Here is a 12,625-nt window from a genome sequence, read left to right as displayed (position 1 = left end):
AAAAGAAACACACACATTATTCACATACACACAAGCAAGCACACCTCTTGTACACATGACCACCAACTCCAGCAACTAAAGCATCTTGTCATTCCGGCCCGAGACATTGGTGTTGACGGTCATGTGTGCAAGAGGTGTGCTTGCATGTGTGTGTGAATCATGTGTTGGTCCCTTCTACTGATGAAGGCTGTGCCCAAAATCTATATGTAACTGTCTTTCAATTGTGCCTGTCTGCAATTTGTCATGTCTTCTTTATGGTAAGTAGAATTTTGTCTTTTCCCACATTGTTGATATTCCTACCAGAGTTTCCATTGTTTGATTTTTGTCTATCAGCTAAATAAGAAATATGATAAACCAGATATTCTATAATAATTATGACTGATGTCATCAAATTCCTGCAACAGTCACAGATGATTCAAACTAATATTATTTTACCTTTTACAGTTTTTATTATGCACTCATTGAGAGTATAAATAGCTGTCCCAATAGAATAACCTTTTTGAAATCCAGAACGTGACTGTCAAAGTACACCATTATGCCACAATTAGGTGACTACATTAACTGCTCATTTCTTATCAACAAGATCTGAGGAGAGACACTGTCTGATAGTAATTGTTATGTGTGGATTTACTTTCATATAGAAATGCATAGCAATGGCACATTTTACTCTGTCTTGTAAAATAGTCAGTTTCAATTCTGCATTATAAAGTAAGAACATTAAATTTCAAAGAAGCCACACCAATTAATGTCATATTGTAAGTATCATTCCCCATAAGAACCTTTAATCTTCGGATGAAGACATGAGAAACATATTGATATCACTACATTTCCTCTGTATCTTATCTTCACAGTATCATTTCCCTTTCATTTCTAAATTACTTGCAGAAACTTTCTCATCTACCTTTAAAATATGACCCTTAAAATATTTTCTACACAGAGACTGTTCTTTACAATGGTCCTACTCACATTAATAGAATATTTCTATGACAGACTGTTTCAATACTGCTCAATAAAAGGCAGGTACAACTCAGCTCCCCTTGGGCAGGCACAGCTGATAAGGCTACCCATGAGGAGGCCCTACTGCATACATTCCGTGCATGGGTGAGTCACTATGCCACTCATGCCTGGTGCTGTACAAACATCTATGCTACTGCCCAAGTGCCTGACTGCCCAACTGCCTGCACTTCAGCTGTTCGATGAACCCTGCCCACCATTGCCTGTGGGCATCTAGCTGTACACAGCAGCAGCCACTTGAGCTGAAACAGCCCACTCTCTGGCTTACTTCCTTGTTTCTCAGTCCAAAATGTTACACATATGATTCATTTTGATTTTAGGAATTGCCAGTTTCGGACAAGGTATGTAAGAATGATAGACAAAAGAATTAATACTGCTTCTCCCTCCTCCAGGAGACATCATGTTAATACTGTGCAACACCATTTCTAGCCTTGATAATGGCCTCAGTCCAGTGAGGAAGAGAGTTCACAGTTTCTTCAGGTATGCCATATCCAGCCACTCATTGTTGATTAGATCCTGTAGAGCTATCAAACTACCAGAATATTGAGTGCAACATTTTTTCTACTAATTCATATTGTCGTAGATATTTCTATTGAATTAACAGTGGTTGATTTAGTGGCCCAATTTAGGTGGATATAGTGCTTGAATGTTTAACAAACCAGGAACAAAATGCTTGCAGCGCTTTAAACAAGGCTGGTTGTTATCCTGGAAGACAGGAGACTCCACAGTGAACACTTGATGAAGATGTAGAAGAAAATACGAAACATCCTGATTCACATTAACAGGAAAGTGAATGAATGAGCCGAAGCAGCAGTACAAAAGACAACCTCGAAACTTCAAAGAACCATCTCTGGTCTGAACTACCTCCATACACTGCTGGTTAAACACCTCTTTGGGCCATTGGTACACCCAGCCCCTCATGTAATTTGAAAATAAGCAAAATTGTGACTTATGGGGTGATTAAATCTCTGCAGTCAACTACTGTTCAGTTTCTGTGTTGTTAAATCCATTGAAGACATGCAACTCTATGTTCTGCTGTGTGCAGTGGCCTTTCACAAAACATTAACTCCAAATTCCACTGCATGCAGTCCCCATGTCAACATTCACTTGAAATCTAACTATGGAAAATCCAGGATAGAATATGACCGTATTAGGAAAAGAGTAGTTGCTACTCACCATACAGCAGAGATGCTGAGTCGTAGATAGGCACAACAAAAAGACTATCAAAAAGTATCTTCGTACATCTATAGTTGAAATGGAGGGCAGTGGGACATCAGCTGGTATAAATTTATATTGAAAATTAAGAAATTCCTCCAGCTGTATTTAAGGTGTTGATTTTATTTTGACAACTAGTTTCAATGTTGTAACAATGTCATCTTCAGGCCCATACACTTGTTGACGTCAATTGCTTGCGGTTGATACTAGAAGTAAGTGGTGAGATACGGACACGTCCATACACCATCAATTGTCAACTCACAGTTGACAATTGATGATTGGAGTGCTGACACATTATCTGCGAATCCAGTAATGCTGGCAACTGATGGGTTATGCATGGGGATCGTATCAACCTGTACCACATCAAAACCACCTGAATATGACACAATGAATCGTCGAAACTGGTAGCAACAAAATAAAATAAAATCTTAAGGACAGCTGTAGGTGTTTTTATTTTTTGTCACAATAGTAAATTGGTGTCGTCCTAGAGATGTCCTGCTAAAAGCATGGACATACAAAAACATGGAAAATGTGGAGAGAGGGTAAGGCACCTTGGTGCAGTCGGGAGGTTAGACATTGAGTGGGGGGGGAGGGGGGGGTAGCAGAAAAGGAGAGAAGTGAAAAGATTGTGGGTGCCTTGGTGGAATAGAGGCCTGTGTAGTGCTGGAATGGGAACAGGGAAAGCGCTAGATGGATAAGGACAATGACTGATGAAGGTTGAGGCCAGGGGGGTTATGGGAACATAGGATATATTGCTGGGAGAGCAAGGTCCCATCCCAGCTATGCATATCAGGAAATCTGATGTTGGTAGGAAGAATCCAAATGGCACACACTGTAAAGCAGTCATTGAAATGAAGGTCATGTTTGATAGCATGCTTAGCAACTGGGTAGTCCACCTGTTTCTTGGCCACAGTTTGTCAGTGGCCATTCATATGGACAGTTGTCAGGCCTGCACAGAATGCAGTACAGTGGTTGCAGCTTAGCTTGTAGATCACGTGACTGTTTTCGCAGGTAGACCTGCTTTTTATGGGATAGGTGACACTTGTAACTGGATTGGAATAGACAGTGGGGGTATGTCTGTGACATGTCTTCCATCTACATCTATTACAGGGATATGAGCCATGAGGCAAAGGGTTGGGAGCAGGGGTTGAGAAGGAATGGATGAGGATATTATGTAGGTTCAGTGGGTGGTGGCATGCCACCTTGAGAGGGGTGGGAAGGATAGTAGGTAGGGCATTTCTCATTTCAGGGCATGATGAGAGGCAGTCCAAACACTGGCAAAGAATGTAATTTATTTGCTCTAGTCCTTAGTGGTAATGAGTCACAAGGTCAATGTTGCACTGTGGCCAGATGGCGAGATTTTGGGAGGTGGTGGGTGACTAGAGATAGAAGGCATAACACATCTGTTGTTGTACAAGGTTGGGAGAATGATGGCATCAGTGAGACTCTCAGTACATTTTGAAAGCAGGACTTGAGATGCATCTCCATTCATTAATGACAGCAACTGCTGTCAAGTTTTCTGATTCCATTCAACTGAGTGGCACATACAAACTATTTCACTCTTGTTATGTGTCTCAATAGTGGAGGGTCATGTACCTGCCTTGCACCAGTTCTACACCATCTACAGAGCTCTATGAAAGGGGTGATTCATATTTGTTTTTTGAAGATTTTTCTGAATGTGTGATATTACTGTTTATAATAAACAAGTCAGTAGGAAATTGTCATCAGGAGAAACAATACCATCATTCTACAGATCAGAGTGTGAAACGCCTAAAAAAAAAAAAAAAAAAAAAAAAAAAAAAAAAAAAAAAAAGAAAGAAAGAAAGAAAGAAAAGAAAAGAAAAGTAAGCCTTAATCAGGCAGATAGGCTACAAAATTTAAAAAGGGAAATGGGCAGGATGATATTAGATACGGTGGGAATTATTGAAGTTTAGTGACAGGAGGAAGAGGACTTCTGGTCACGTGAATATAGGGTTATAAACACAAAACCAAATAGGGGTAATGCTGGAGTAGATTTAATAGTGAATAAGAAAATAGGAATATGGGTGAGCTACTATGAACAGCACAGTGAACACATTATCATAGCCTATGTAGATACTAAGACCACTCCCAACACAAGGGGTGAGCTACTATGAACAGCACAGTGCACACATTATCATAGCCAAGGTAGATACTAAGACCACACCCAACACAAGAATTCAAGTTTATATGACAACTAGCTCCATAGAAGGTAAAGAGATAGAAGAACTGTATGATGAGATAAAAGAAATTATTCAGATAGTTAAGTGAATAAAAACTTTAATAGTGATGGGGGACTTGAATCTGATAGTTGGAAAAGAAAGAGAAGGAAAATTAGTAAGTGCATGTGGACTGGGGGAAAGGAATGAAAGAGGAAGCCAGCAAATAGAATTTTGTATAGAACATAATTTAATCATTGTTAACACTTGATTTAAGAATCATGTAGGAACATTGCATACGTGGAAGAGACTTGGAGATAATGGTAACTACCATTGTGTAACCTATGTGAAACCTTTTGGTATCTCCACGTCTCTTCCACGTATGTAATGTTCCTACATTATTCTTAATCAAGTGTTAACAATGATTAAATTATGTTCTATACAAAATTCTATTTGCTGGCTTACTCTTTCATTCCTTCCCCCCAGTCCACATGCACTTACTAATTTTCCTTCTCTTTCTTTTCCAACTATCAGATTCAAGTCCCCCATCACAATTAAAGTTAAATAAAGATTTTGGGACTTTATTTTAAGTAATAGGACATTTCCAGTGGCACTCTAACTACAATTTACTGATTATGAAATGTAGATTAAAACTGAAGAAATTGCAAGAAAGGTAGGAAATTAAGGAGACTGGATCTGGATAAGTTGAAAGAATAAAAGCTTACTGAGAGTTTCAGATGGAGCATTATGCAACAATTGACTAGAGCAAGGGAAATGAAACACAGTAAAACATAATCGGGTAGCTTTGAGAGATGAAATAGTGATGGCAACAGAGAATCAAATAGGTAAAAAAAACAAGGCCTGGAAGAAATCCTTGGATATCACAGGAGACTTTAAATGTAATTGATGAAAGGTGGAAATACAAAAATGCAGCAAATGAAACAGGCAAAAGGAAATACAACTATCTAAAAATGAGATAGACAGGAGGTGCAAAATGGCAAAGCAGGAATGGTTAGAGAACAAATGTAAGACTCAGAAACATATTTCACTAGGGGAAAGACAGATACCACCTACAGGAAAATTAAAATGGACTCTGGAAGAAAGAGAAGCAGCTGTGTGACCATCAAGAGCTCAGATGGAAAACCAGTGCCAAGCAAAGAAGGCAAAGGTGACAGGTGAAAGGAGTATATAGAGGGCCTATACAAGGATGATGAACTTTAAGGAAATATTACAAAAGAAAGAGAATGTAAATAAATATGACATGGGAGGTAATATATTGTGAGAAGAATTTGACAGAACACTGAGAGACCTAAGTTGAAACAAGGCTTCTGGAGTAGACAACATTCCTTTGGAATGGCTGATATCCTTGGGAGAGCCAGCCATGATGAAACTATTCCACCTTGTGTGCAAGATATATGAGAGAAGAGAAATATCATCAGATTTCAAAAAGAATGTAACAATTCCAGTTCCAAAGAAAGCAGGTGCTCACAGGCATGAACATTGCTGAACACAGTTTAGTAAGAGATGCTTTCTAAATAGTGGCATGAATCATTTGCAGGACAATGGAAATGCTTGTAGAGGCAAACCTTAGGGAAGACCAAACAGAGTTCCACAGAAATGTAGGCACATGAAAGGCAACACTGAACTTGACTTATCTTGGAAGAAAGGGTAAGGAAAAGCAAACCTGCATTTATTACATTTTTAGACTTGGAGAAAGCTTTTGACTATGTTGACTGGAATACCATCTTTGAAGTTCTGAAGGTAGCAGCAATAAAATACAGGGAGAAAAAGACTATTTATAACTTGTACAGAAAGCAGGCAGCAGTTATAAGAGTCAAGGAACATGAAAGGGAAGCAGTGGCTGAAAAGGGACTGAGATCAGGTTGTAGCCTGACCCTGATGTTATTCAAGCTGTACATTGAGCAAGCAGTAAAGGAAAACAAAGAAAAATATGGAAAAAGGATTGAAGTTCAGGAGGAAGAAATAAAAACTTTGATGTTCGTCAATGGCATTGTAATTCTGTGAAAGACAGCAAAGGACTTGGAAGAGCAGTTAAATGGAATGGACAGCATCTTGAAAGGAGGATATAAGATCAATGTAAGGAAAAACAAGGCTAATGGAATATAGTTGAATTAAATCAGTTGATGCTGAGGTAATCAGATTAACAAATAAGAGAGTAAAAGTAGCAGAAGAGTCTTGCTACCTGGGAAGCAATATAACTGATGATGGCCAAATTAGGGAGGATATAAAATGTAGACTGGCAATGACAAGAAAAACATTTCTGAAAAAGAGAAATGTTTTAACATCAAATACAAATGTTAGGAAGTCTTTTCTGGAGATATTTGTCTGAAGTGTAGCCATTTATGAAAGTGAACCATGGATGATAAACAGTTCAGACAAGAAGTGAACTGAGGGTGTTGATATGTAGTGTTACAGTAGAGTGTTGAAGATTAGATGGGTAGATCATGTAGCTAATGAAGAGGTACTAGTACAATTGGGAGGCAAGAAATTTGTGGGACAAATTGGCTAAAAGAAGTGACCAGTTGATAGGACACATGGCAAGACATCAATGGATCACCAATTTAGCTCTAGAAGGACATATGAGGAGTGAAAATCATAAAGGGAGATCAAGAGATGAGTACAGTAAGCAGATTCAGATGGATGTAGGTTACAGTAGTTACATGGAGATGAAGAAGTTTGCACAGGATAGAGTAACAGGGAGAGCTTGTAACATAGTGTGGCAAAAATGTTTTTGTAAGTGAAGTTTGGGATGTGTATCATTGCTTAACACAAGAAAAATAATGATAAATATACCTTGGCTACTACAGATATCCTCCAACAATAAAATAATATGTATCTTGTGCAATCCAGGGTGCTGCTTCTTGATGCTGCTATAGGTTCATCTTGATGTTACTGCACAGGAATCATGCAATGGCAGAAATAAGTTTCAGTACTTCTTGTTCACAGAGAATTTTATTTCACATACTGAAAGTTTGGTGGCAAATGTACCAAGTTTGCCTACATGCTGTTGAAATAAAATTCAGTCCAAGACTGACTTAGGACCAACATAAGGCTGACCTAAGACTGGCCTATGGTGGCATACAAATTGCCTCTATGTAAGAGATTTTAAACAGTTACTGTTATTGTTACATATTAAATTTGCATATTTAACAATTAAAGTTTTACATACATCTTCCCAAATTTCATTGAAAATAACATTGAATAATTTCATACAAAGACAGGAAAGGATCTGTTTCAATTAAGACTATAAATTACATGTTTTACCATTGAAACAATGTATTTCATTAATTTGTTTATATTATTTTATTAACTAAAAGGAGCATTATCCTATCATTTACAGGTGAACAGAGCGATTACTTTTATTGCATGAAAGGCCTAGATTCAATTAATTAAATTTTGTATGAGCAAAATGTTACATTTTTTATATGGTCATAATTACAGTTAACTAACTCCAATTAGAACATGACCATGGTTGATCCTGACTGAAAAATCATCATGTAATATATCTGTTAGGGATACAAATAATTTCTGATTTATCAAAGCATAAAAATAGCTGTCTATCAATGACTAGAAATATCAGAACTTTAATTGTAAATTACTCCATAATTACAACAGCAATTTTATTTCTACCACATTCCTGTAGTTTGTACTGTGTGCAAATTGTGAATGTACTTTAGGCTTTAATCCAACATGCTTCCTTCATTCTATATACTGGTGAGGCACATCACAAACAATGTCAAAACAATAGCTTAAATTAGTGTGAATTTCTAACTTTCTGCATGAAAAATCTTCCTTATATTCAAATCCAGACAACCAGAAAAAACGAAGTCAAAGGAACAGTTTAAATTGGTGTAAATTACTAATATTACATATATGACCTCTTCTGGAGAGTGGGGATGAGACTGGAATAGGATATAGGATCCCAAAAAGGGGTTGTGGTATTACAAGCTGTACCAAACCAGTCATCTGACTGAATATCAAAATAACATCAACAATAAGGTAGTGCTTCTAGATAATTACTTGAGTTTGGTTTTTCATTTTGAAAATTCAATGATATCTGTAGTGATCAAAGGTTTCTAGAAATAATTTTTACTGTGTAGCAGATTATGCATTGATTTAGACCTTCCTGGCAGATGCTCTACTGACTGAACTATCCAAGCTCAACTCATAGCTTTAATGACTGACCTCATAGGTTTAATGAAGTTTGGTGGGTAAGAAAAGTGGTACTGATTGAAGTAAAACTGTGAGGGCAGGCTATAAGTTGTGCTTAAGTAGATAAGTTGGTAGAACATTTGTCCACAATAAACAAAGTCTCATTCTCAAGTTCCATTCCATCAGATTCTATTGGTAATTTTCTTGTTAAACAAGTCAACCAAGCCCTTCTTACAACTGAGTTAATTCTCAAAATCTTTATTTATGTCTAGTAAAATTCTAATTTGAGTTCAGCAGTTCAAGACTTTTTGTAATGTAAATTACCATTTATGTGAATCTTACAATGTACAGATAAGTTTAGATGAACTTTTTGGTCCACAGTGAAGAGATCAGCAATATATAAAAAACATCATAAAACAAGAACACACAACACATATTTTAGAAAAAGGTATGCTAATGTGCCAACAACATATGCAAATGTAATGGTGCTCCTATGTGTGAAATAACTCAAAAAATTTAAACATATTTTCATTTAAGAGTTTATAAACAACTTTGTAACAAAACATATAAATAATGCAATAAACTGAAGTGCTTATCTTAATTCTTAGGCTGTTCTTGCTAAGTGTCATCAAAGGAAAATTTATTTTACAACACCCACTTACATTTGTGGTGATTATCGACTGCAAGAGTTGACCATCTCATCTTTGAGAACGAACGTCTTTGAAAACTGTTGATCTCAGTGTGTTCTGAACTCTGTATTCAAGCGGATGTGTTTGTACCTACATGATCAAAATAAAGTTAATTCATTATAAACGAGCGAATATGTAATGTTGGGTTCAATATTACCGTATGTAACATCTCGACCCCCACACTGGGGAACTCGATGCTCACGAACGCTGCTTACAATGCCAGAAATGTGAATTGGAACATCGCCATTGACACACAGTGCAGCAATCCTTTGTTGGATTTCTACGTCCATCAACTTCGCATAACGCCGCATCTGGATGCAGTGTACAGGAAGTGTAATTAGTGTGTAAATTCCTGACTCTTGTGTGAATCGTGCTTTTTGGTAACTTTTGTCACCTTCTCACACATCGTCAATGTGACCGAGGCGTACACGTCGTCCGTTGAAACCCGCTCAGCGTGTCGGTAATTTCACTTCCGGACAGTGCAGTGCTCCTTCACTGATTAATTTGCACAATTTTGACTTGCTTTTGTGTAATGAATGAACTTTGTGCAGTGCTTCAAAACCAGACAGTCATGCCAAACAATGGACTGCAACAAATGAGGACTACATTGCAAATCCCAGTTCACACGAACTCCGAACTATGTCTAAATCGCTTGCCTGATCGAATTCACAAATGCCCGTCATGGCTACCGTGTCTTCCACACCACATGCAAATTCGTTCAACCCAGTTTCCACACAGCCCGTCTTCCAGAGTTTGAATGTTTGCGCCAACTTTTCCACCACTTCTCCGTGCTTGTCCCTCATTTGCAGCATTCAACTACCAACATTTCTCTCGGACCAACTTCCAATGTGATTCATGGCCACAGAGTATATACTCTCCTCTTATGGCATCACCGATGAAAGTGAAAAATACCTCGTACTCTTCAGGCACCTAAAGGACTATCTTTATATAATTATGGACATTATCTGTGACAATTGGAGTGACAAGTACACCAGAGTGAAAGCTGCTTTAATTCAGCGCCTGTCACCAACATCACAGGAACAATTTCATCAAGGACATCCTACTGATCAATGACAATGCACCAATTACACCGACGACAATGCCAGCTGTTTCTGGATGTGCCACGCCTCCCTATACACAGCAGCCTAGCCGCACCGACTCTGCTCGACCGCCACCAACAGCGACATCACGGCCGCCGCCTGCTGGCTCACTGACCTTGACCTATTCAAAACAAACAGCTGCACAACATACGATCCCACCACATCTACCGCACCCACATCTTGTCAACAACTCGCCGACACTACGCACGCTTACCGCCCAGCCGTTCACTACTCGATCGCGCCCGCAACTTGTTCACCCACCCCAGAAGATGATTTCAGCCCTATCAATGCTTCATACAGCAGTGAACGTGTTCTCACTCCGCCGCCACTGAGTACTGAGTTTCACATTCGCGATCACACACACAATCTCTTCTACTTAAACTGTTACGTCAATACTGTGCCGCCGACCTTGTCTTGTACGACAGGTTACCCTTTGATAGAGACAGATTCTGATTTTGACACCATCTTACTCAGTGATACACAGCAGACTGCTTCATGACATACATTTTCACCTGAACAACTGAGACAGCTACGTGAGAAAATTGCGACATACAACTTGTTGGTACAAGGTCAGTTACACATGCTGCAGCCGACACCGACCGAGCACGACATGCAACGAGATGCTCCTGTCACTGTTCCACCTCCGACTGCTGACGATCCTTTGCTGTTACTACCAGCTACTAATACCCTTACGATCACGCTACATGGATCTAGTCCCAGATGTCACAACTACCATCATCACGCTGCCTCAAGTGGCAATTCTATGTTACTGATGTGATACAAGCAACTTATTTACGCCACTGCCACCTTTCTTTGGTAGTTCCAGACACTTTGTCTCTGTACCACAGCATAACCAGCCACTTTCCAGTGCCGCTTGCTTTGCCGCCCTGTTCACTACCTTCACAATGTACGACCAAAACATCTGCCATTTCTGCTTCGACGAGAGAGCATCTTTCCACTCCAACACACGACCGTGCAGCATTTTCTCATGAGCAGCTCTCAGCCTTACGACTCGACCACAGTGCCAACAGTGACAGCAAACACACAGCTCCAGTTCCATCGAACTGTGTTGCCTCTCCGCCAACAGACCAGTAGTTCATCCGCCGATTCGACTTCTTCAAATTCGCATTACGTCTCATCGCCTTCCTGCTCCTACCATGGTTTCGCCGACCATGTCCACCTTCCACCACCTCTCCCTGTCACCATGCCTCATGCACAGGGCTTAAGGCCATGCACCCAACCTTTGATCATGGCTGTTTCACACATCAAAACATCAACACTGTCAACTCCACTTAGAACATCCTGCCATCTACCGCTGTAACACACTCACCATCCACGGGCTCTGAGATGACACTTCCGTCTACACTGAAGTCATCCACCGCCAAGGTCAGTCATGTGTAGCTTGCTGTTTTCCCCCCTGCTGTGACATCAAGTGCCTCTATAACTCCGTCATTACCACAAATGTTGCTCATCCGGCATCCCTTACGCAACCCGTTAAGCCACAGCATGCTTGCTCCTTTATGTCATACGGCCAATAACAAACTGTTACAGGACACGTTGCACTTACCGCAGCCCTCACCTGCAAATACTTTGGCATTACATTGCATAGAATCTTCGACACACTCCGCGCCTTTGATCGGATCAAAACCCCGCTGCACCACACAGCCTCGGCACGACAATGTTCTCCCCACCGACACGCCGCCACCTTCTGCTCCCACCGTGCCATCAGCATCAGCAGCATCGCACGGTCAACCTGTGGATGCCTTCTGCGCCTCCTTCCTTCACTGGTCGTGCCTACCAAGACATCGAGAAATGGTCCGATCGTGCCTCGCACTAGTGCCTGCCACAACACGATCGGTCACGTGTACCTGCGCCATAAGCCAGCCGGGTTCACACATGCCTCTCATCATCCTTAACGTGCTCTGCACTACCAGTGGGGGCTCTGTGTTGGTTATCAACTGCAAGAGTCGACCGCCTCATCTTTGAGAATGAACTTCTTTGAAAACTGTTTATCTCAGTGTGTTCCGAACTTTGTATTCGAGTGGATGTGTTTGTACCGACATGATCAAAATAAGTTTAATTCATTATAAATGAGCAAATACTTAATGTTGGGTTCAATATTACTGTACATAACATCTCAATTCCCACACATTGATCACATCACTGCACTGAAAATATGCACAAGTCAGATTTTATGCAACACTCATGTTATGTAATATGGGCAAATGAAGATTTTTTAATGTGTTTCAGCAGTTTG

The 12,625-nt window shown here is 39.8% G+C and overlaps 1 protein-coding gene across 1 annotated transcript in view; it reads left to right on the top strand.

The window, feature by feature from the left end:
- The window catches only part of LOC126095735 (sorbitol dehydrogenase-like), a 121,643-nt gene that overhangs the window by 34,714 nt on the left and 74,304 nt on the right, over positions 1-12,625 (top strand). The window lies entirely within an intron of this gene.

This window comes from Schistocerca cancellata, chromosome 8, assembly GCF_023864275.1.
Source record: "Schistocerca cancellata isolate TAMUIC-IGC-003103 chromosome 8, iqSchCanc2.1, whole genome shotgun sequence".
Classification (NCBI taxonomy): domain Eukaryota; kingdom Metazoa; phylum Arthropoda; class Insecta; order Orthoptera; family Acrididae; genus Schistocerca; species Schistocerca cancellata.
Note: the sequence above shows the minus strand (reverse complement) of the source record. Positions and strands in the feature narration are given on the sequence as shown.